The sequence below is a fragment of the Microcebus murinus genome, chromosome X, assembly GCF_040939455.1.
Source record: "Microcebus murinus isolate Inina chromosome X, M.murinus_Inina_mat1.0, whole genome shotgun sequence".
NCBI lineage: Eukaryota > Metazoa > Chordata > Mammalia > Primates > Cheirogaleidae > Microcebus > Microcebus murinus.
In genome coordinates, this window is record NC_134136.1 from 63,865,078 (window position 1) to 63,889,502 (window position 24,425).

The following is a 24,425-nucleotide window of genomic DNA, read 5'->3' on the forward strand; positions in this document are numbered from 1 at the left end:
TAAAGCTTTTAAAACAGAGCCTGGCACATAGTAAACACAGCATAAGTTATTATGCTGCTTCAAGTAAGAAATGAACCTGTGATGAAAAACTGGTCCATGGGCAGGCCACCAAATAGACAAAATAGAAGGAGCAAGTTGAAGGTTAAGCCTGCAAGTTCAAACTTCTGTGCATCAAATATTTCTCTTTCCTCTTTCTACTGTTTGTTATTGAACTGCAGAGCAGTCAGATTGTGGCCCACCAGAAGCCACACTCTGTGACCACCAAAACCCAGAATTGCCCACCTCTGTCTTCTAGAAACTTTTGGTAGGTGACTCAGCACCTACTTGCAAATTCTCTAATAGTACCCTAAACCCGAGGCTAGCCTGAACCACAACAGTGTGAGACATTTACATTGTCAGTATCTATTGGGTGAACTCCTCTCTCCTTCCTCCAGCATCTCTCTCCTCCAATAATCCCAGGTACTCAGTGCTCTTATAATGACCCTGGCTGTGCTGAGTGCCGTGCATAGAAACATCCCTAGGGCTCCACACCTTTCCCTAATGGGATTCTGAGTGGGCAAAAGCTACATTCCCTGTAGCAAATTGGATTCAAATAGCCTAAGCTCTCATTCACAAAGCAAGGAAGTTCCCACTTAAAATTTAATAGCTTCCTAGTCTTTATGCATGAACTATAGGACTGATCCAAGACAATTTTGTCATCTCCAAGTTGGATTTTTTCCCCCATCCTCCTCCTGATGTCCTCTCTTCTCTTGCTAGGCTACCATTGACCTATGTCCTCTATTTTTCAAAGTCAGCCATGGCAAACCACATCTTAGGAACATCTGAATAGGGGGTCTATAAATATCTCTACTTATGTTCTCAGTGGTGAAATGTTTAATGCCTCTGTATCTTTTTTTTTTAATTTCTAAGATAATATGTTTCTACTTTTTCCCTTAAAGTTAAAAGATTTGGAGAACTTTATAATAGAAAGCTCCAAAGGGTTAAAAAAAAAAAAGGCATGATTGTCTTTTTGATTCAGAAGACCACATTTTATCACTAGAATATAATATCAATTCATGCATGTGGAGAGTTTTCATGAAACATTCTGTCCTTATGAAATGTTGAATTTAGTGCAAATAAAAGTATAGGGGCTTACATGTGTTGGTCCCCCAGAATAAATAAATAAGTGTATATGGGCCAGGCACAGTGGCCCATGCTGTAATCCTAGCACTTTGGGAGATTGGGGCAAAGGATCTCTTGAGGCCAGGAGTTCAAGACCAGCCTGAGCAAGAGAAAGATCCTGTCTCTACAAAAAATGGAAAAATTAGCAGGGCATGGTGGTAAGCACCTGTAGTCCCAGCAGGAGGATCACTTGAGCCCAGGAGTTTGAGGTTGCTGTGAGCTAGGCTGACACCACGGCACTCTATCCTGGGAGACAGAGCAAGACCCTATCTCAGAAAAAAAAAAGTATATGGTACATGATTTTAGTATTGAATTGAAGGAATTTCCTTCCTGACATCTGAGTTCTCTTAAACACTTCCCACTTTGCTAGGCAGTCATGTACTTAGGTTTGTTTCCACTCTTCTCTCTGTTTCCCACCCACTTCACCTCCACCATCAGTTGCACATCCCTATTTATTGTTGAGTTAAACAAAGACATGTTAGGGGTTGAATTGTGTCCCTCAAAACTCATGCATTGGAGTCCTAACCCTCAGTACTTTGGAATATGCCTTATTTGGAGATAAAGTCATTGCAGATGTGATAAGTTATGATGAGATACCACTGGAGTAGGGTGGGCCCTTCATGCAATATAATTGGTTTCCTTATGTAAAAGAGAAATTGGGAGAGAGACAGATACACACACAGGGAATGCTCTGTGAACATGAAGGCAGAAATTGGTGTGATGCATCTACAAGCCAAAGAATACCAAAGATTGACAACAAACCACCAGGAAAGAGACATGGAACAGATCCTCCCTCAGCATCTCCAAAAGGATCCAACCCTATAGACACCTTGATCTTGGACTTCTAGCTTCCACAACTTTTAGACAATAAACTTCTGTTGTTTAAGTCACCCAGTTTGTGGCACTTTGTTATGGCAACCCTAGCAAACTAGTACACTATATATGGTCAATTAATATTATTTTTTATGGCTAGGCAAAGTGACCAGATATCCAAGTTTTTAACGACCTATATATGCTAAAGGGCTAGGCCTCCTGGAGAAAGTCCTCAACAGGACAGTTATCTTCCAGGGCCCAGGAACCCAAATGTGTAATTGAATGTGAAATAGCTGGCTGGCTTAACCAACAGTGATAACACTTTGTCCTTACAGCCTGGCACTCTTGCCCCAGGAAATTCTGTGTTGCAGTTCAGTCAGTGCACAAGGAATGATGAAGCTAAGGGGGCCAGATCTATTATCCAGATCCCAGTCCTCCCGTCCTAGCACAGCCCACCCAGACTGAAGCCTGTAGTGAACAGAGGTACTGCCCCCCCCCCGAAACGATAGGCCTAACTGCCTTGGCCATTGGCATGCACCTGGATGGAGAGCCCAGAAAAAGGAAAAAGAACTCACTCTAGGACCATTACAGAGAAGAAAAGGCCGTGGGTTGAGAAACCTGGCTTCTTAATCTAATTCTCAAACCCCTTGAGCAAATGACCTAATCTTTCAGGGCCTCTGTTTCCTTCTTTATAAAATAAATGCACTATATCCCCTTCCTGCCACGGTAGGGTTTCTCAAGGTGGCTCGGCAGGGACTGCCAGCAGCACACTCACCTGGTGTACTTGTTCCCAGCCCAGATTCACTAAATCAGAATCTCTGGTGTCAGAGGCTTGGTGTCTGCATTTTAACAAGCTCCATTGCTCTAAGATCTCTTTCAACTTAACTTGTCATGAGTCTATGACCAACATCCACTCTGCTCCATCCCCGTCATCTGATTAGAAATAGGGTCATGCCTGGGTCCCTTGGTACTCTTAGCTTCTGGTTTGATCCTTAGGGCAGCAGGTGATGTTCTCAGTGCTTTCTAGCTATAAAAGCCAAATTCGCACTTCCAGCAAAGGATGACCTGTAGCAAGGAGAAAAGCAAAAATAAAAGTTTTGGTGGAGAATAATTTTGAAACTATGAGCTTAATCTAAACTTTTGATATTGCCTGGCTTTTAATTTTCCAGAACCTGTTTGTCCCTCATGAACACAATGATCAGTAGGTAGGTAGGTAGCTTCACTAAAAATTTCCTTGAACTTGTTCCTTTGACCAAAAAATAAACAACGGAGAGAAAGGTAGGTTTGGTAATCATTTGAGTTCTACCAAACATCTCATAATTGTTTTGCATATCAGTATTTTGGCCTTTCCTGCTAAAGGTCTTTCCTTGGGTTTGCAAACAGGAGTTTGAGAAGAGTCCTGGTACTGACTGAACTTTCTTGGTAATGTCACAAAATTTCCAACCACAAAGTCAATCTCCATTTGAGTCAGAGCAATTAGAGGAAGGCTAATGGCTGTGGACAAAACTACTGAAATATTTTATTGAGGAAGGCAAGTAGGCAAGGCAAATGGGAAAATGACTTTTTGCAGTGGTGGAGTACAATCTGCCACCTTTTAGCAAGGGAATGCTCAGAGGCTGTTCTTTAAGAAGAGGAGAAAATATGAGTATTCAAGACTCTTACAAGCTGTAGGGAATGACATTGAGGGATGCTTCCCTGAACCTTTCTGTGACATCCATTTTTCAGTCTTCCTACAGTCCAAAGTTTAAACCTTCATTTTCAGATGGTCTGGTACTTCCCACAGGCCAGTGTCTGGACTGGTGCTTCAAGAAAAGCTGTTTGTATCAACCAGTCCAGGATACTATTGATCAAAGTCAATAGCAAGTTCATAAACACGCATGCTCTTGGGCTCAGTATAAAAATCTACTGTAGAGTTAGTTAGAAAAGTAATTTTTAGCGAAACTGAGTATTGGCTAAAGGAGTGGTACCCTGTTTAGTAGTGAGAATAGCTGGTAGACCTAAAGCCACCAAATGTTTAAATGGCTCTTTTCACTTGGGAACATATTGGTACTGGTAGCTTTGGTATTTTCTGTGCTTTGGCAGCCAGTGAAGATTTCCTTGTATCAAGAACATGCATTTTTCAGGGCATCTGGGCTACCAAACAGGATCCATCCTAATAAAAGAGGCTCATGATTCCAACGATTTGGATTAATAATGCTTGTGTAAAACTTAGGGTTGGGGTTTTTTGGCAATGTGACAAAATGCAGTAACCCTTATCAGGACTGTAGAGTCAGGGTGACACTTCCATCAGCTGAGCCACTTAATGTCAGAAAGATTCTGCTTCTCACCTTGGGATTTAACTTGATACCCTCCACGATGCTAGAATCTTCTTACTTGGTTACCACGAGGGTGGGGTGTATACCCACCAGGGCAGACTCTCCAGCAAAGCAAACAACCAGATTAAAAGGATGTGGGGGAGGCTTCCACACACACAGCCCCCACATCAAGGCCACTGAAACATCTCTTTAGCTAGGAGTAGGTCATATAGGTAATAGGTGCCAATACACAATCTGGGTTTGAGGGTGGGAGACTTAGGTCACTGAAAATGACTCATCCAGTCACACTCATAAATACTCCATTGTTCATGAACTTGAAGCTGCTCACATTTTGGGGCTCCAACTTAAGGGTCTTTGAAGAAATGACAACCTCTATCAGAAAGAGTAAAAGCTTTTTCAGGGAAGAATCATGTCTTAAACCTCTTAACCCTGTACCTATTGGAGAGAAATAGGAGAAAAACCACAATCTCACAGAGACGTGACATCATTAAAAAGAAACATTCTATTATGTTGCATTTAAAATGTAAAGTATGGAGCAACATAGCAAAATGTTTATTAGGAAATGCTAAGTAAAAAAAGCAGGATGCAAACAATTCATAGAATCTATAATTATAACCATGAAAAAATTTATGTAAAGAAAGACTAGAAGGAGATATAACAGCAATGGTTATGCTAGCACTGTAGGTTTTTGAGTAATTGTATTCCTTTTCTCTTTCTTTTTTTTTTTGGTGATATCATTCAATTTATTTTATACTTTTTCATAATTTTATTTAAAAGAGGGGTTTCTGTGCAGTTATTATAAAATTAAGTTCCTAGGTCGAAAGCATGAGTTGATTTTTCCCTTTGCCTAACTTAATTTTCCAGAAACCGACACTCTCGATGGGTGAGCAACACTTCATCCTAAAAAGGTTGCCTAGGAGAGGAGCTCAGTGGGGTTCTTGGCTTTCAGTGACTAGGCCCCAAGAAACTTTGAGTCACTCCAGAGGAAGAGCCATCAGCTTCATTCCCTTCTGTCCCTCTAGCTGATGCAACCTGTTTTTATGAGTACCTGCCAGGGTGGTTTCAGAAAGCTGAGCCTCAAGGAGGAAAAAGAAGAGCTGGGAGCATCTCATTTCAGCTCCACATGGTTGGGCCTGAAGTAGGGAAAGTGGAAAAGCAGCATGGGGAGTGCAGATAGAGCCTCTTCTTCCTGGGAAGGAAGATGACTCTTGTGGCTAAGATTTGCCACTTAGAGCTTTCCTTGATCCCCACAGATCATCAAGTGAATCACCAGATTTACCAAAATATTTTTGGGGGGGATGCTCACTGCGTTGATGAAAAATATCTCAAAAATACTTCTGAATCAATTCAGCAATTGTTTATTGAAAAATGAGAAGTGAAGGTACAAGACAACAAAAGAGCTTCATACCTCGTGCTTGTCCTGCAGCTCATGAACTAACTGGGGAGACAAGAAACAGCTAAGTACCAGTGCCTGGTGCTACATAATTAAGTACCACGTGAATGGAAGAGAATTCCTAGGCTATCAGAACAACCTCTGCAGAGGACTCTGCCACCCTCTGGGCTTTGGAGCTCTTCTCATTAGTTTATTAGGTTTGGGTATTTGACAGTTATGGAAAGTGCCTCTATTTGTTTACAAAACCAGTTGCTAATGGGGACAAATTTGGAAAGAACTTAAATAGAAAAATGCTCAGAGATAAAGCCAGTGTAAAGTCCTATATTTGCTATGATTCCAGTGATGCATAATGTACGTAAATGTATGTCTTTATCGAGAGCACATGCAAGCCAGCGAGACTAGAAGGAAATACTCCAAAATGTTATCGGTGGTTATCTTTGGCTTGTGGGTGCTTTTTGTTTCTGCATTTTAAAGTTTCCCACAATGAACACTTATCACTCTTCTCATCTGAAAACCAGAGCTCCATCAGGCATTGGTGGGTGAAATATTCTAAAATGTAGAGCTCTCCGTGAAAATAATAAAATGCATTTAAGAACAATTTTAAAGAAATCCATGGGTAATTGAAAATGAATTTTTAGCAGAAATTAGGCCTCTTTGAGGTAAACTTTTTTTTCTACTCAGAGTCAGGGGGCAGCCATGCCCTCCCCCAGACCTGCTGTCTTATCTCAGTGTCCTGACAGACCACCCAGAGCCTGAGTGAGCAGGAGCTGAGGGCCTACTGTGTGTCCAGAGTGTCACTGGGTGTGGTGGCACTGCAGAGGTCTCTGCTCTCTGCCCAACATCCATTGGTTACAGGAGGAATTTGGACTTTTTCTGACTATAGCGTCTCCTCCTGAAGTGACAGCCATCATAGCACGGAGGCTAACAGCACAAACACAGGAATCAGACAGACCTGGATTTTCATCTTCTTGGTGTTGCTTATTATTAATAGCTTGGCCAAGAAACTTCACCCATCCCAGCTTTAGTTCTACCTCACAAGTTGCTGCTGGGAGCCTCCAGTGAGAGACAGCACATCCAACCCTTCGCGTGGACTGAGCATATGACAAGTCCCCGCACCCTGTTAGTCCCATCCTACTTCCTTCCCACCTCCAACCCACCTTCTGAAGCACTGCAATATCGTGTCAGGTGTCAAACAGGAAAGAATCACAAAAACATACATAATACAAGGGATTGGGCGGAGAAAGGATGGCATTGTGGGATACCATGCTGTAGCCAGCCACAAGAAGCACAGACTTTCTCTGTATAATAAGGAAGGACCAAGCTGTGTGGTAGAAGGGTTAGTTGTGTAGGACTAAAAAAGGAAGGCATGTGAGACTTCCTAAAGGAAGGACAGCTAGGCTTGGCTCTAACGGAGAGGAAATCATTGCAGGTGAGGAGAACAAAAGTGAAGGCATAATGGAGGCAATAAGAATGCTGGATGGACTAAACTAATACCTTGCTTACAGCAGTAGTTTGGGGATAGAATATGAGAGCAGCAAAGTCCCTTTGTATGGTCCAACCACCTCAGTTTACATCTAAGAAAAATGAGACCCTGAAAGGGAAGGCCACACAGTCACCCAGCTGGCCACAAGCACAGCCAGGACTGGAACCTCAGTCTTCTGACTCGCCCCCACCTGCTGAGCCTGGTGATGTGGCACTAGGCTGGAAGAGACTTGGGGGGCAGGGATCCTGCCTTAATTAAAACTGAGTGATGGGCCAGGGGATGGGAGAATGGGGCATGGCTACTAAAGGGAACAGGGTTTCTATTGGGGGTGATAAAAATGTTCTCAAATTAGATAATGGTGATGTTTGCACAACTTTGTGAAGACACTAAAAATTATTAAACTATACACATTAAATGGATGAATCATATGGTATGAGAATGATATCTCAACAAAGGTGTTATAAAAAATACTGAGTGGACCTATTCTGGGTCTTGACCCAGAACAGGGCTCAGTCACTAGGAGAGGAATGGAGCTGGTGAATGGCAGAACAATGCAGTGATGTGTAGTTTAGACCATAGAGCAGCTGTGACACTTTATACACCTTAAGCAAAAAAAAAAAAAAAAAAAAAAAAAAAAAACCCTAGGTGCCTTTGAGGTGAGGTATTGCATTTATTTTCTGAAGTTCTTAGGTTTGCCCTTAGATACCATTTCTCTCCCCACCCCCTGCCCCTACTCAGGATGCCCTTGATCTCTTCATAAACAATTGAGATCAGATGGTGCCCCTGTGTTTGGAGCACCAGCTGCTGGGCTCCAGTTTCTGGCAAGGAGCTAGAACTGAGTGTATGGAGGAGACCCTGTGTTGTGGGAACTTCCCAAGCCAGCAGAAGTCCCAGGTAGCTTCCTCATTGCCCTTGGGTAACATGACAAGTACCAAAGAGGGGTTTAGTCTTGATGTTCACCTGGGCAAAAGCTTTACAGCTTCCCACAGCTTTTTGTGAAGCTGTAAGGGCTCCCTCAGCTCCTTGAACGTAGGCTCTTGGTGTGTCAAATCAAAACAGATATATCCACAACTAGTTTTCCTTGGTTCTCTTTCATTTTTCACTCATTCATTTGTTCATTCATTCTACAAAACAGACATGGCCTCCACCCTTGTTGAGTTTATGGTCTAGTGAGGGAGATAGATTAATTAAATACTGTAATCGCTGTGGTAGAAGGAATCGTAGAATGGTCCCCAAGATTCCTACCCCTGGTGACCATGCCTTACATAATTCCCTTCCCTTGCCTGTGGGCAGGATCTGTGAATATGATGGGATATTACTCCCACGATTAGATTACATTCCCTGGCAAAGACAAAGGGATTTTGCAGATGTAATTAAGTTGACTTTGAGTTATTAAATTAGTTGACTTTGAGTTATTCAAATAGGTTATCCTGGATGGGTCAACTTAATCACGAAAAGAAATTGTAAGATGAAACTGGGACAAATGCTACAGAGGGGAATGCATGGTGCTATGAGGGCTTGCAATGGGAGCATTTGAAATAACAATAACTAACATTTAACATAATACATACATACTGTTTTCCAGATGCCTTGTTTAGGCCTCCCAATAGCCCTAGGAGGAGAGGCTACTGTTCTCCCCATTTTGTAGGTGGGGAGATGAAGTCACAGTGAGTTTTAGTAACTTGTCTAATGTTGTGTTCTTGGGAAATGATGGAGTTGGGATTTGAAGACAGACAGTGTGGTTTTAGTTCTGAGGGTCAGGCCACACCAACTAGCCCAGAAAAAGCCCTCCTTGCGCTGGTGGTGCTTGAAGGGAACAAGAAAGTTGAGCTTAATCCTTCTCGAGTCTGTTTCCCTCTTTTCTATAGTACTTCCCAGTTCTGGTTCTCTGTTCTTTCGACTCCTCCTTGCTTCACTTTTTTTCTTTTACCTAATTTTAAGATTCCCCCAAGGTTTGGTTACTTGTTCTCCGCTCTCTTTTAAGTTCCCTTTCTTTTTGACAGTGCATTCACTCTAATGAGTGCTCTTTTAGGGTATTATGGAGTCATTCAGTTAATTTTTAGTAATGAATCAAAGCTGATTTCAGAATCAAATGACATATACAGGCCGGGTGTGGTGGCTCACGCCTGTAATCCTAGCACTCTGGGGGCTGAGGTGGGTGGATCGCTCAAGGCCAGGAGTTTGAGACCAGCCTGAGCAAGAATGAGATCCTGTCTCTACTAAAAATAGAAAGAAATTAGTGGAACAACTAAAAATATATAGAAAAAATTAGCTGGGCATGGTGGCGCATGCTTGTAGTCCCAGCTATTCAGAAGGCTGAGGCAGAAGGATCGCTTGAGCCCAGGAGTTTGAGGTTGCTGTGAGCTAGGCTGACGCCACAGCACTCTAGCCTGGGCAACAGAGTGAGACTCAGTCTCAAAAAAAAAAAAAAAAAGACCATTGTGAAAGTTGATTCTATGAATTGGAGTTATCTTGGCATACCCTACAAAATTAGAGTGGAAACACCACTGTAATTTAATCAGGGGAAAGAGAGCATTCAGGGTACAAAGCACCTGCCCAGGGATTCTATTGCAAGCCAGTTGCTGAAATGACCTATAACCTTAAAACCAGTCTTACCTGATAGCTGCTGAAATGGTAAGACTGACCTGGTAAGACTCTAAGACTAGTTTTACCCCTGCCATCACTCATCAGTCAGAGTTTACCAGCTCCCAAAAACTTCACTAGTGCCAAGGAATTTTCTTTCAGAATCATAAGGTAACATTTCTCTTTCTAATAAAACCCTCAACCTTCTCTTTTTTCTTGGAACATGCCAAAGATCTGTGTGTATGCCCTAAACTGCAATTGTTTTCCCAAATAAAATGTCTTGTTAGGAAATTTGTTTCTATATTTTTTACTTTGACACTATGCATGATTAAACATGAGCCAGAATCCAGTTAAAACATTTTATATTCACTGGTGCAAATGAAAAAAGAACACAGGAAAACAGAAATGACAGTATATCATTTGCCTTAGTGAGCTTCACACAGTGTTAATGGACATTTCAGGTGAGAAAATAAGGCAGTGAGAGGGTGGGGGGGAATTGGCTGTTGTGTAACAGCACTTTACATATATATTATTAAATCCTCACAATACTGAGAAGTATTCATATTTAAAATATACGAAAACTACAGCACAAAGAGTGACATGCCCAAGGTTATAGAGACATTAGTATTTAATATTTCATTAATATTAAATACTAATTTATCTTAGGAATGAAGCATCATCAGGAATTAATGTAGAATTCTTTCATTTTTCACCATTTACCACAATAATATTTTTTCTTTGTTCTGTTCAGTGAATTAGATTAATAGATTTTCTAATATTAAACCATGCTTTCATTACTTGAATGAGTCCCTCTTGGTGAAGGTATGAGTCCATTCACATACTGCTAGATTCCATTTACTAATATTTTACGTGGCATTTTTTTCAATAAATATGTGTAAGACTGATAGGCAGTTTAATTTTCTATGCTCTTTGTCAGATTTTGATATCAATGCTATGCTAGCCTTGGTAAAAAAAAAATGGGAACCTATTTTTATTTTTCTGTTCTAGAACATTTGGAAAAGTATCAAAATTACCCGTTTCTTGAAAGTTTGAAAGAATTCATTCATGAAACTGCCTGAGCCTGATGCTGTTTAGGAGAGCTGACTACTTAAAAACATTCCTAGTTTATGCTACACAGGCTTAACCCAGCCCAAGGAATCCAGTAAGAGGCAAAGACATTCATTCAACTCCATATGGCTGTTTCCATTTTCATTAGTGATAGCTATATATTTTCTTGGCAAATCTCTCCTCGTTTCTTCTTCTCCAAATCTGGGTTATTTCTAAAATAGCATTGGCTTTTTCTAGGGCCACATCTAGGTGCACGACCTACTTAGGGGCACTCCCAGTACAATTAGGTGCATGCTGCAGATTCTTTGCATTTGCAGGCAACTGTTGAGTTAAAAAAGGTTGGACTTCTGAGATTCACATTAACTTTTCCTCTGCTTCCTTTACTTACTCTTTCCCAACTAATATCAGATCCTCTATTCTAGAGGAAGTGGCTGGAGAAAACCCACAGAACTAGGTGGAGGGTGGGGAGAGAGAGTGGAAAACTATTAAAAACCTTTGTTGGTGGACGGGCGCAGTGGCTCACGCCTGTAATCCTAGCACTTTGGGAGGCCGAGGTGGGCGGATTGCTCAAGGTCAGGAGTTTGAAACCAGCCTGAGCAAGAGCGAGACCCCGTCTCTACTATAAATAGAAAGAAATTAATTGGCAAACTAATATATATAGAAAAAATTAGCCAGGCATGGTGGCACATGCCTGTAGTCCCAGCTACTCAAGAGGCTGAGGCAGCAGGATCGCTTGAACCCAGGAGTTTGAGGTTGCTGTGAGCTAGGTTGACGCCACAGCACTCACTCTAGCCTGGGCAACAAAGCTAGACTTTGTCTCAAAAAAAAAAACAAAAACAAAAAAAAACACCTTTGTTGGGAATTAGATTTTCCCTGTCTTGCCCCCTCACACCCAAAAAGGCTTACAGTTCTTCCGGGCCATGGTTTGAGCCTGCCATTCTAGAATGTTCCACAGTGCAATTATTACTTTCCTGCAGAGGTCATGAAATGTAGCTTTTTGGCTTTCCGGTCTTGCTCAAAAACCTTCATTTCAGTGAAATACCAATCCAGAAGCTACTTTGAAAAGTGTCATAATGCCGTCCCCAGCCTCGGTTTAGGAATAACTTGTGCAAAAGCCACAAATGCTCTTCTTCACAAAACGTCTACTGTGGTTTTCGCACATCACTGCTAACTCTAACACAGTCTTTCCTCTTTCTTACAGGAGTAAGAGAAAGTATTAGCACTAAGTCAGCTCTGCTCACATTTCCTGTTTCAGAGGAGCTAACTGTGAAAACACAGTAATTTTCATAGTTCACCGACTCTGTGAAGGATACTCCTAAATCCCACCCCACTGACAGAAAATTCTTTCCCATCCTAAGCTGCAAAATGAATGCTCTGCTCCCTGATGGAAGTGGATTTGGGGATAAGTTTTTGTTAAGAATCATGCAAATAGGAGCATTGATGGTTAACAAAATGCATTGATTCTCGGGTGTAGCCACCAGTAACATCCTGGCTTGGCATTTTGTACCTAGTGGTTACTTGTGCTGTGAACCCTAGAAGGCTGGGGGCAGAAGTATGCAATGTTGGAAAAGAAGAAAAACACCCTTGTCACTTCCCTCCCATATAGCTAGAAGGTCCCAGAAGAATTCCTTTTCCTAGAATACCCAAGGCTCTACCTGGATGCAGAAATGAGTGATCTCCCAAAGCCTTTTGCCATCAAAACCACACCCTTCTCTCCTTGTTAGTAAATTAGCCTGAAGTGGTCCTTAATTAAGACAGTGGTGTGAGCTTGCCTTTTTAAGGCAACTTCCTTACCTACAATCAGTTGGTCCTTAATCCTCCTTAAGCTTCCTCTTCCAGCCCTGGGGTGTGTGAAAAAGTGGGGGGGGGGTGAAATCCTCCCAGCCTCCAAAGCTCTGTTCCCCACCCAGTCATCAGAGGCCCTCTCCCCACTTCTCCAATCTCCCAGCTTCCCCAGTAGCCACTTCCACCCTCCTAGGCAGGGAAGATGACAGCTTTCCAAGAGGATTTGCACGTAAAAAGGAGACCAGGGGAGGGAGCCCACCCCTCTGTGCAAAGGGGGAGATCTGGGCAGGGCTGGTGAGAAGGTGTCACCTGTATGGGGGAAGTGGAGGGTTTGGGGGCTGGGCTAGGGTGGCAGCTGGTGGTGGGGATTGGAGGATTAGGACTCTTCTGCCTACCTCTCCACCTTTCTTTTTCTTCCTTGTTTCACTAAGATCTTCCTTCCTCACTTATTTTGGACGTTTTCTGCGCTCCTCTTATTCTGTTCCTAAACTGTTCCATCCACTTTTCCACCACCTTCTCTGTCTCTCTGAATATTTCTTGATGTGTCCTATTCCTTGTGCCAGAACTAAATCATTCTGCCTGTCCTCCCCTTGTCCTTGGATCTTTTTGCTGGGTGGCACTATTTTGGGACAAAGAGCCCTTTCCAACCCTACTTTGAACCACATCACGTATCAGTAGATGCCTCCTTGCAGGTAATATGAGAGGCCAGCCCTAGGGAATAGCTGTTTCTTGCCTGGGGGTGGGGGCCATGCCTTGGATGAGCATCCCTGCTTGCCTTCTGCAGAGCACAGCAGCCTGGCTTGAACAAAACATGTTTCTAGTGGCAGAAAATACCTTTCCAGAGGAGCTTCCTTTCATCACACTGTAATTATATATCCATTCAGTGAAAATTTACTGATCACCTACTATATACCGGGCACCATTCTAAATGCTGGAGCTGCACCAGTGAGCAAGATGGACAAAAACTCTTGCCCCATGGATCTTACATTCTAGAAACTAGTGCTGGAATAGGCATCAAGACCATGAGTTATTAGTTATGAGATCTTAGAGGAGTCCTTTAACAACTCCTCGAGCCTGAGTGGGAACTGAAGAGGGCAGCCTGGAGGATTGCAGTTAGAAATTGGAGACTCAATTTCCTTATCTGTTAGGGGGATATCAAGTTGAATGGGTCAATGGATACAAGGTGTGCTCTTTTAACAGTATCAAGTACCATATAAATATATGGTTTTATTATTGTCTAGTCTCATCCTTGCCACAGCTTTTAGGAAGTAGTTCCTAGCCTTGGGCTACAAGACATGGAGGTACTCTGGGACGACTTCACTTGGAAGGGTTCTGCAAATGCATAAGAATACAAGTAATTAAAGACAGATAGATGAATAAATAGATGATGGGTGGATATAGCTATAGATACATATTTTTACACAAGTAACACATACATTGTAGAAAAGTTCAAAACTACAGATAAGTTCAAGCAAAAGGGTGAAAATATCCTAGAACCTATCACCCAGAGACAAGCCTTGTGGTGCCTCCAAGACTTATTTCTCTATGCACATACAGGCCAGTATAGAGCACAATCAAAGAGCCACACAGTCCCTCTGCCTGACACTGTGTTCTCTGTTGATGATGCATGTTCCTCTTCATGTCATGATTGGAGCAGCATTCTAGAAGATGGGGCCAATTTCTTCTGTAGAAGTGTTATATTAGTTTCCAAGGGCTGCCATGACAAATTATCACAAACTAGGGAGCTTAAAACAACAGAAATGTATTCTTTCACAGTTCTGGGAGCCAGAAGTCTGAACTCAAGGTGTTAGTTGTGCCATGCTCTCTCTAAAGGATTTAGGAGAGGATCTTTCACTGCTTCTTCCTAGCTTCTGGTGGTTGTCAGCAATCCTTAATGGTCCTTGGCTTATAGACACATCTCTCCAATCCCTGCCTCTGTCTTCTCATGGCCGTCTTCTCTGTTTGTGTGTCTGTGTCCAAATTTTCCTCTTCTTATAAGAACACCAGTCATTGAATCAGGGCCTATCCTAATCTAGTATGACCTCATCTTTTTTTCCCTCAAGTTCCTCTTCATAGAATGATCTCATCTTAATTTAACCAATTACATCTGCAAAGACTCTATTTCCAAAAAAAAGGTCACATTTGCTGGTTTCATATGGACATGAATTTGGGGAGGGGGACACTATTCAACCCTGTATAAGTGTCAATCCCCTTGACACTTCAGATGTGTTTGGTTCCCCCATGTCAGGAGAGAAATCTCCAGGCATCAGCCACCCCATAACAAGGGGCACAAGGACTTCCTGCGCATCCCAGTCAGAAAACATCTTGATGTCCAAATCAGAGGCTTTTGGGTTCTATGTGTATGTGCTCTGGTAGGAGCTATTCCAAATCCAGATTTACCAAGATGGCACGCTTCGCTGGGGGACATTGTGAAAGAGAAAAGTTCTCAGCTCCATTTATTCTCAGGGGAACACCTGTGCCACAACAGCTCATAAAGGTCATGGTAATTGTCTTCCAACTTTCAACCTGTGGGCAAAACTTAACATGGGTGCAAAGAACAGAGGGGAACACACAGGTAAATTTTAACTACCACTCATAGACACTTTGGGGTCACTTTCAACTTATTTTTACAAAAGTGGAACTATAGAGACATTCTATTTTTGCCATGATATTTGCACTAATGGTGTATCACAGGGGTCCTTCTATGCCAGTAAATATGCTTCTATACCAAAATGTGTTTAACTGGTAACCCTAAGCCTTTTGATATGGCCCCTCCTCTTCCCATTCCACTCCCATGGTCCTTGTGGTACATCTGGTGCTGAGAGATTGTCTTCCACTCAAATCTTCCCATTTAATTGAATCTCTCCACCTCCTTTTGCACTGTCCCCAACTTAGCCAGAAAAAAAAATGCTTCCTGGCCCTGGCATTTCCTTAATCATATGCAGACATGGCTGGATGTTCTTCACTAGGCTGATGAGTCAGAAGCCTGGACGGGCCAGCTTCAGTTTTAATGAAGTGGCTCAGGAAGGAAGTGCTACCAGAGATGGGTGCACAGTGTAGTTGGTGGGTGGGAGCAGATGCTGACCAGAAGATGCCGAGGACGTGAGAGGTAGCCTGATTCCTGGAAAAGAGCATTGGGCTGGAAGTCAGGAGGCCTGGGCTAGTCTCAGGTCTGTCACTAACATGCTGCATGACCTTGGTAAGTCATTCCCTTTCTCTGAGCCTCAGTTTTCCCATTCATGAAATAGTCAGGCTGGCCCCAGGAGACACTGTGAGAGACCTAGAGGCCTCCTGAGTCAGGTCCCACTGAGAATGCAGTCTCTGGTGAGGATACCTAGGAGATGGGTTAGGAGCAAAAAGGGCTAATTTCAAAAACAGCCACTGAGGGGTTGAGGGACCATAGAAGGAACTAGAGAGAGACTACCCGAGCCTGGGGTCAGAACTGAAGAGGGCAGCCTGCAGGATGGCAGTTTGAATTTGGAGAGAGAGAGAACCTTGAATGAGTAAAGTCAAGAAGAAGGATTAGGATAGGGGTAAATTAGGGGGCCCAGGGAAAGGCTGTGTGAGGGGTCTCTATCATAGGAGCCAGAGGCTAGCCTGCCTGAGTTCTGGAGCTCTAGGGGAGATGCAGAAGGCAGGCTGAGACTGGAGTGAGGGAGGTAAAACATGGGCCAGAACCACACAGAGAAGTCTTAAATGTTCCATCATGTCAGGCTCATTTTTGAAGGAAAATGGGGATCAATAGTATAACCACCTGCAGAGCACTTGATCCTTCAGACCCTTCATTCTGGATGAAAGGAATTTTTTTTTCTTACTCTAAGGGCTTGATATTCTGTGTTCCACATTAAGGGCTCACTGGATCCTTCTGTGTACTGTTCCCTGTATCTGGCATGTATTCTTTCCTCACCCAGAAAATTCCATCAGGGCTCTGATGTTACCTCTTCATGCTCACTCCTCCATGCTCTGGAAACCCCCTGAGCTTCTCCCCTGTGGCATGTGTCCAGTGCACTGTCGTCCACTCCTGACTCTTCTGTCTCCTTAACTAGTAGTTCTTTCTTTTTCACTTTGGATTCCCAGACCTATGAGAGGGCCTTGTGCTTGCTAAGTGCTGGGCAAATATTTGTTGAAAGTGTGTTGACTACTTGGTGACAGTCACAAGGCCCCTCAGCCGGTTCTGCCACAGGAAACTTCCATGGGGGAAGCTTTTGGAATTAGGTGAAAAGATGCTGGGGTGGGGGTGGGAGCTTGTGTTTTTCTGCTAGACTCACAGCAGTAAGTGTTAAAAGTCATACAAGGGATGCAACTGCACCCAAGAGCCCAGTTATGACAAGAAATTTCTTCTAGAATTCGCTTTGAAGTAGGATGCTCTTGCTGTGTTTGGCAGGGGTGGGGACAGGGGTAAGGGGACAAAATCCTGCCTCTAGGACACAACTCACAACTCTGGAGTTTTTTCCTTAGAGCCAGAGAAAAAAGTCATTCACCCATTCTCCCTCAGATGCTAAGCCACTGACTGCCTCAAGGGCAGTCTCTCTCCCTTGCCCTCTTTCCAAGCTTTCCCAGAAGGGCAGAGAGAACACTGATGAACATTTACTGTGTCAGGCATGGAGCAGGGAGCGTCACATGATTTTCTCATTGAATACTCAGCACAACCCTGTGAAGCAGGAGATATTATTATCCCTGATTTATAAACAAACCAACTGAGACACAAAAAGTTTAAACAATTTGTTTTGCTTAGGATCCCATAGCAAATAGAATAGTCCAGAATGTCTGCTACCAAATTCTGGCTATTTCCACCACCACACCAATCTGCCTCACAGAAAGATTGTTACACTCAAAGAATATTCCCTGGTCAGGTCAATGGTGCTATTACTTTCAAGCAATTAAAAAAAATTAGGTTCCATAATTATGGAAGATCTTACTACCAAAGAGGACATATGGGTGACAAATGAACACATGCAAAGATAGGCAACATCAGTAACCATTAGGGAAATGCAAATCAAAACCACAGTGAGATAATACTACAGACCTATTAGAAGAACTAAGATAAATACTATTGATGATCCCAAGTGCTGGTAGGATAAGGAGCAACTGGAACTGTCAGTCAAAACTAATCTTTGGTGACAAAAAGCAGAATAGCAGTTACCTTTGTGAGAAGTGGAGGTGATTGGAAGGAGACAAGGGAGGGGTGAGTCCTCTGAGATACTGGGAGAGATCTACAATCTGGGTGACTATTACAGAGAGTGTGTTTACTTTATGAAAATTTATTAAGCTTATGACTTGTGCACTTCTCTGTGTGCAAAGGTTATCTTCAATAAAAAGTTTGTCAAAAAATAAAGTATTATAAAAATAAAATATGCTCATTGTAAAAATAATGCAGAGAGCACAGGGAAAATAGAACAACAAGTAAAACTTGCCTCCACCCCAGTTTTACTTTCCAGTAGTACCAACTGTTATCTGCATTTCTTGTCTATCTAAAGACATCAATAAATATAGCCCTTTTCCTTACACAAATTAGGAGTGTGGTCAGAGCTCCCACAAGTCAGAAACAATGTGTAGACATTTTCCAAGAAAGTTCACCTTGGTGACTTTTCCACCTGGAATGGAGGTAAGCAGCTAGTAGAAGTGGAGATTGAGGATTCTGGTCACACTATCAAAACTGACACCCACAACTAAGCCAGCACCCTAGACATCCCCATTTCCAACCACACTCATCTATGCTGGAGATTATTATCCCCAATCCCCTCCTGCATTACACCTCTGGAGCCCTTGGAGTGTCAGAATAAATATAACCAACTAGAAGACTTCTGCAGAATGAAAAAGAGTGGAAGATTCCGGACTAGAAAAGCCAAGGGCAGGGGACAGACATTGAATGTTGGGATTTATCAGTGAAGTGCTGCAAGTCAAAATGCAAAATTATGACAGGTGTTTCACACCTAATTTACTGTGCATCAATCTAATGGAAAATTAACAATAACTCTTAAATCATCTTTTGAATGTAATATGTTTAGGTTAAAAGTTGGTCAGTGTTAAAATATGTATGAATTGTAGCCCTTCCAGATTCCATGAAAATGTCTGGGAAAAAAACTTCTAAAAATGAATAGGGGGAGGGGTGGCAAGGGCAATATATGTAACCTTAACAATATTTGTACCCCCATAATATGATGAAAAAAATGATTGTTATTTTAAAAATGAATAAGTACAAAGTTATTTATTGTAGCATTTTTTAATATCATATGACTAGGAACAACCTAAATATTTATCAATAGGGGATTAGTTAAATTATGGTACATCATTCATACAATGAAATACTACACAGTTGTTTAAAAAAGAATAAAGATTTTTCTGTGTGGTCTCAAAAAAAAAGAAGAAAGAAGCATTTTGCTGACATGGGACAATCTTCAAGACATATTGTTAAAGAAATAAACAAATATGCAGAATAATATATTGTACATTGCTGTGTGTGAAAATGGTGAGAGAAAATATCTATGCATTCTCTTGAATGTGCATAAAAGTATCTCTGGAAGATGCATAAGAAACTGACAACACTGGTTGACAATGGAGGACTGGGAGGAAGAGGTGAGAAGAGAACCTTGCATTGTGCTGGGTGAGGTGGCTCAGGCCTGTAATCCTAGCACTTTGGGAGGCCAAAGCAGAGGGAGGATCCCTTGAGGCCAGAAGTTCAAGAACAGCCTGAGGAAGAAGAGTGAGTCCCTATCTCTACGAAAAAATAGAAAAATTAACCAGGCATGGCAGAAGGATCACTTGAGCCCAGGAGTTTGAGGTTGCAGTGAGCTATGACGGCTCCACTGCACCTTAACCCAGGTGGCGGAGGAAGACCCTGTCTCAAAAACAACAACAAAAAAGTGTGTCTTGCATACTCTTTTGTACTCTTTACATTTTTAACCATGTGAATGTATTTCTTGGTCAAAAATAAATGTAAAAAGAAAGAAACCACAACAGCCATGGGAAGTAAGAAAAGGTGATACCAGTGTGACATAATGTGACATAGCCCTAGTAGAGGGATACCAGGAAGCCAGGGAGGCAATGGATTTGGACTAACAGAGAAATCAGAGCAGAAAACTTTGCAATTCAAGGAATTAGAGGGAAGAGTATGATTTCGGAAAGAAGCACCAATCTCAGAGTCAATGAATGTGAAGAGTAGGGGTGGGCTGGGAGGCAATCATTATGGTAATACATTGAAGAGCTGCCCTAGAAACAGCTGGGACAGGTGGGACCTTTTCCCTTCTCTCTCTCTCCCCCAGTGGACCATTTGTTAGCAATAGCATTTGGCCTTTGCCCTCAGGCTAAAGTTGCCTGAGGCGTGCTAGTGCTCTCTGGAGGGTGATGAGACCTCCACAACAGATAGGAGGATGAAAACAAAAGGAAAACCAATATCAGTCAAGAGTGAAACCTTCTGAAGGGCTCCACCCCTGGAGAAAAGCCCTCCTTACTTCATCTGTTATGGGGTCCTTGGTCTTCCTGCCTCTCTACCCACAAAACCCAAAAGGAAGCCTGACTGTTGACAGGTCCTGCCTACTTTAACAGAACCCACAGTCAGCGCTTTCATTCTGGACAGAGGTTTGCAGGGGAAACAGACCAACACATGGCAGAGGAAACTCATGCTATCTGCCCATAATAACCAACCCAGTTTTTTATTCATAAATATGACCACTCAACTAAGGATCACCAGACATTTGAGGGAAACTGTCAACATGAAAGAAAAGGACTAAAATAAACCAATAGAACTGACTCCAGAGGAAAGAGAGATAACTAAAGGAATACAAGAAAACTTAAATATATTCTGATTTGTATCACCAGAGAGGCTGGCCAGTGCTGTTCTTCCAGGTTTGAATATTTTACAACTTCCCCTTCTATTTCTTTAAAAGAAGACTTAGTAATTTGGCAAGTATTTGCTATTTCCTTACAATGTGTCAGAAACCAAGGATTCTGAGAATTTAAAAAAAAATTGTCTCTTTCCTTTAAGAGCTAATGGTAGAAAAATCAGACAAGTCCATTATGATGTGGTCTGGCAAATGCTGTGATAGATTAAGCACAGAAAAGGGCACCTTGCAGCTGGGATAGGATATTTCACTTCCACATTAGTGGATAACAGAGGAGCAAATCAGCCTGTGCATAGAGCACAGCATGAACAAGGTAGCACATTTAAGGAAATAAAACCAGCTTAATATGCTTGATGCTCAGAGTGGAGCCTGAGTGAATTATGGAAGACAAAGAGAGAAATGTGGGCAGGGGTCAGCTCATGTGCCATGCTAAGAACCGAGACCCTTTCCTCTAGACTAGAGTTTTCCAGACATATATTCAGGGGAAAAGAGTCTTTGTGAAGCCCTTCATAGAACAAACAAAACACTGATGTATTTAACTCTTTCAAATGTACTGAAAAGAATTTTCCTAGCAGAAACTATGACTGTGTTCTAGGTTATCAATATAAAATCACAACCACAAGCACATTTACATCAAAAACAAGCTGTTGAGTATGATCCATTGTTTTTTTTAATTTTTTCCCTTGATACTTATTTGCTACAGGTCAATCACTAGGTAGCAGAAAAGCAGTAGTAGAAAAGGGTGACAGAGATTTAAGAAAATTCTGTGTAAGAATAACTGAAAAATGAGACAATTCAATCCATTAATTTAATTCTTTCTGTAACCTAAGAAAATGATGGCCAAAATTTCATTTTGGCTACAGGCATTTTCATGCACTCCATGGAGCTATATATTTCTTGGAAACTAAGGTAGATCGTCATTTCTGGGTATGTTAGGAAGCTGAAAATTTTTTTTCTTTTTTTCTTTTTTTTCCTTTTATTTTTATTTGTTTTTTAAAGTTTTTAAAAGGCTGGTCAAGTGAAGCAGTGTGAGTGGAAAAGGAACAAAGAAATCTGTAACTGGTTGTGATCAATTAGAAGATTTTAAAAGAGGACCCAACACCACAGATACCCACTCCTTGTTGGGGAAAGACAAGTATGTTAGTCCATTTTGCATCACTATAAAGGAAATACTGGAGGCTGAGTAATTTATAAAGAAAAGAGGTTTATCTGGCTCACAGTTTTACAGGCTGTACAAGAAGCATGGTGACAGCATCTGCTTCTGGTGAGGGCTTCAGAGAGCTTCCAATCAAGGTGGAAGGTGAAGGTGGAACAGGTGTGTCACATGGCAAGCGAGGGAGCAAGAGAGAGAGGAGATGGTGCCAGTCTTCTTTAAACAACCAGCTCTTGCATAACTAATAAAGCAAGAATTCACTCATTATGGGGGGGGGGGCACCAAGCCATTCATGACATATCCACTTCCATGACCCAAACACCTCCCACTAGGCCCCACCTCCAATACTGGGGATCAAATTTCAACATGAGACTTGGAGAGACCAAACATCCAAACCATATCAACAGGTATGGGATGTCCTGATACAAAGAACTTCTGATACAGAATCAAAAATCAGTAAATAGAGCTTAAATTTGGAAGTTGGAAAAGTAGCCAATTGTAGCATCAAGCTAGAGTACCAGGCAGAAGGATGGGAGAAAGATGAGGTTTCAAGAATTGAGATGCAAGCAATGTGTTCTGGAGCCAATCCTATTCATGTTGATCATATCGGAGCACTACAACAATATACTTCCTTAAGTCTGGGATAGAGTCTTAGGGGGTCAAATCAGATTAGATAATATGGTAATTTATAAGATTTAGAATGAGCATTCTGCTGGCAGTATGGAAGATGGATGGAATGTGGCAGGAGGGGAAGAAAGGAGACAAATTAGGATAGAAGAATTCAGTAGTCTACAAAAAAGAGGACATGTGGGCCTGGACTAAGATGTTGGCAGGGGGAATGGCAACCAAGAAGCTTTCGGGAAGAAGAAGCCATTGGGATTGGGGAGAAATCTGGGGCAAGAGAGAGGGAGGAATCATAGATGACTACCATGTCTCTGACTTGGGCAATTAGGTGGGTGGTGGGACCTTTCCCTGAGATAGGGAGACCCTTAAGGGAGAACAGGCCTGGGATGGAAGTAGAGTGGGGTGATGACTTAAGTTTGGGGCGTGCCAAGTATAAGGCAGCTTTGGAATATTCATGCAGAGATATTCAGCGGTAGCTATACTTACAAGTCTGAAGTTCAGGGCTGCAGTTATATGATAGATTTGAAATTTATAACCATGAAGGTGATAGTGAAAACCATAAAAGTGGATGGGAATCACCTGAGGAAAACATGAAGAACGAGAAGAGCGAGGAAAGAGTGAGAAGAGGGAATAGCAAAGTTTTATGGGGTACAGAAAGAAAAGAGGATCACATGAAGGATTGTGAGAGGTGGAAGCCTGTAAGAGAATGGTGGTATACAACTCAAGGGAGAAGAGTATTCAGAAAGATGACAACAGAATAATAAAGAGGTCACTAAAAATAAACTCTAAAAAGTATTCAACCACAACTATTATTGAGCTAATAATGGTGTGGGGCAAGGTCAGGGGAATACTGTGGGCAGAAGCCAGACTGCAGAAGGCTGGAGATGAAGAAGTAGCAGCAGGGAGGTTGGACGACGACTCTTTCTTGAAGTCAGTCACATGACCAAATCCTGCCATTGTCTGCATCTCCATGTTTCCTTAAGCACCCTCTCCCTCCAGGATTGGCTCAGCTGATCGCAGGGCCTTTGCAGCTCTGACATTCTGTAATTGTATGAAACTGGCCTTGGAGAAGTCCTTGAGCCCATTTTGGCCCTCGTGCTAATTTTCCTTCAGTGGAACTAAGGTTACTTGTCTAAGAACCAAAGCCTCTGACTTGACTGAGGCCTCATCACGTGCACTAAAGCCACCTACTTGGCAGATGTAGTGAAAAGCTACGCAGATCTGGGCCCAGGACAGGATGCTGGGGCGTGGGAGGGGAAGAAAGCAGGTGCTAGCAATACAGACAGCATGCCTGTCAGAGCAGTTTTTACATTTCCTATTTGTCTCTCAAAACAATTTTATAGGAATAACCAAAGCAGTTTTATCATGGTTTTCAGACCAGGTTGGGATGTGGGGTAGGGATTTCCACAGCTTCTTTTAGTCTGAAGACAATCTGATAAGATGATTCAAAGGCCATTCAGATATGTATACTCCTACACACCTCAGTGATTCAATTAATTGTCAAAACTTTAGGTATTTTTGTTGTTGTTATTGTTTGTTTGTTTTTTACTAGTAAGGAGTTGGCAATTATTTGGAAAATTCACTGCTTGAGCTAAACAAGTTCCTAAAATTGGGAATGGGAGTTGTGTATTGCTTAACACATTTCAAATCTCTTTTGTGCACGTCTTTATTCAATCCTCACAACAACCTACAGAATAGGCATAAGCAAGACAGGTGCAACTGTCCCCTTCAGGTGTGAGAAAACAGGACTAAAGAGGTGAAGTGATTTGCCCAAGGTCCATAGCAATTTCTTGGTAGAGTGAAGACTAGAATCCAGATCTCTGAACTGCAGCCTCGTTTCCCTATTCTGAACCATTACATCAACATCAGCAATTATCTGATGGATTAGAACAGTGTAGACAGACACTTTGGCTAAGCCAAGCCAATGTTCCTACTTTAACTTCAATCCCAGACTCTTGGCCTGATTTCCCACAAGATCTTTGCCTTTGAGAAATTTATTTTTCTTACACTATCTATCCAGCTAAATTTTATTTAATAACTGTCAGTACTCTTTTTTGCTTTATGCCATGTAGACTTGACCTGAAAAGCTGCTAGGATTTCGTTGAGTTTAAAAAAGTAAAGAAGTCAGGTCTTGAGAAGCAATTAGCTAGTGCCACACCGATCATAAAATCAATCCAAACTTTTGTTGACATATGTTTCTTTCCTC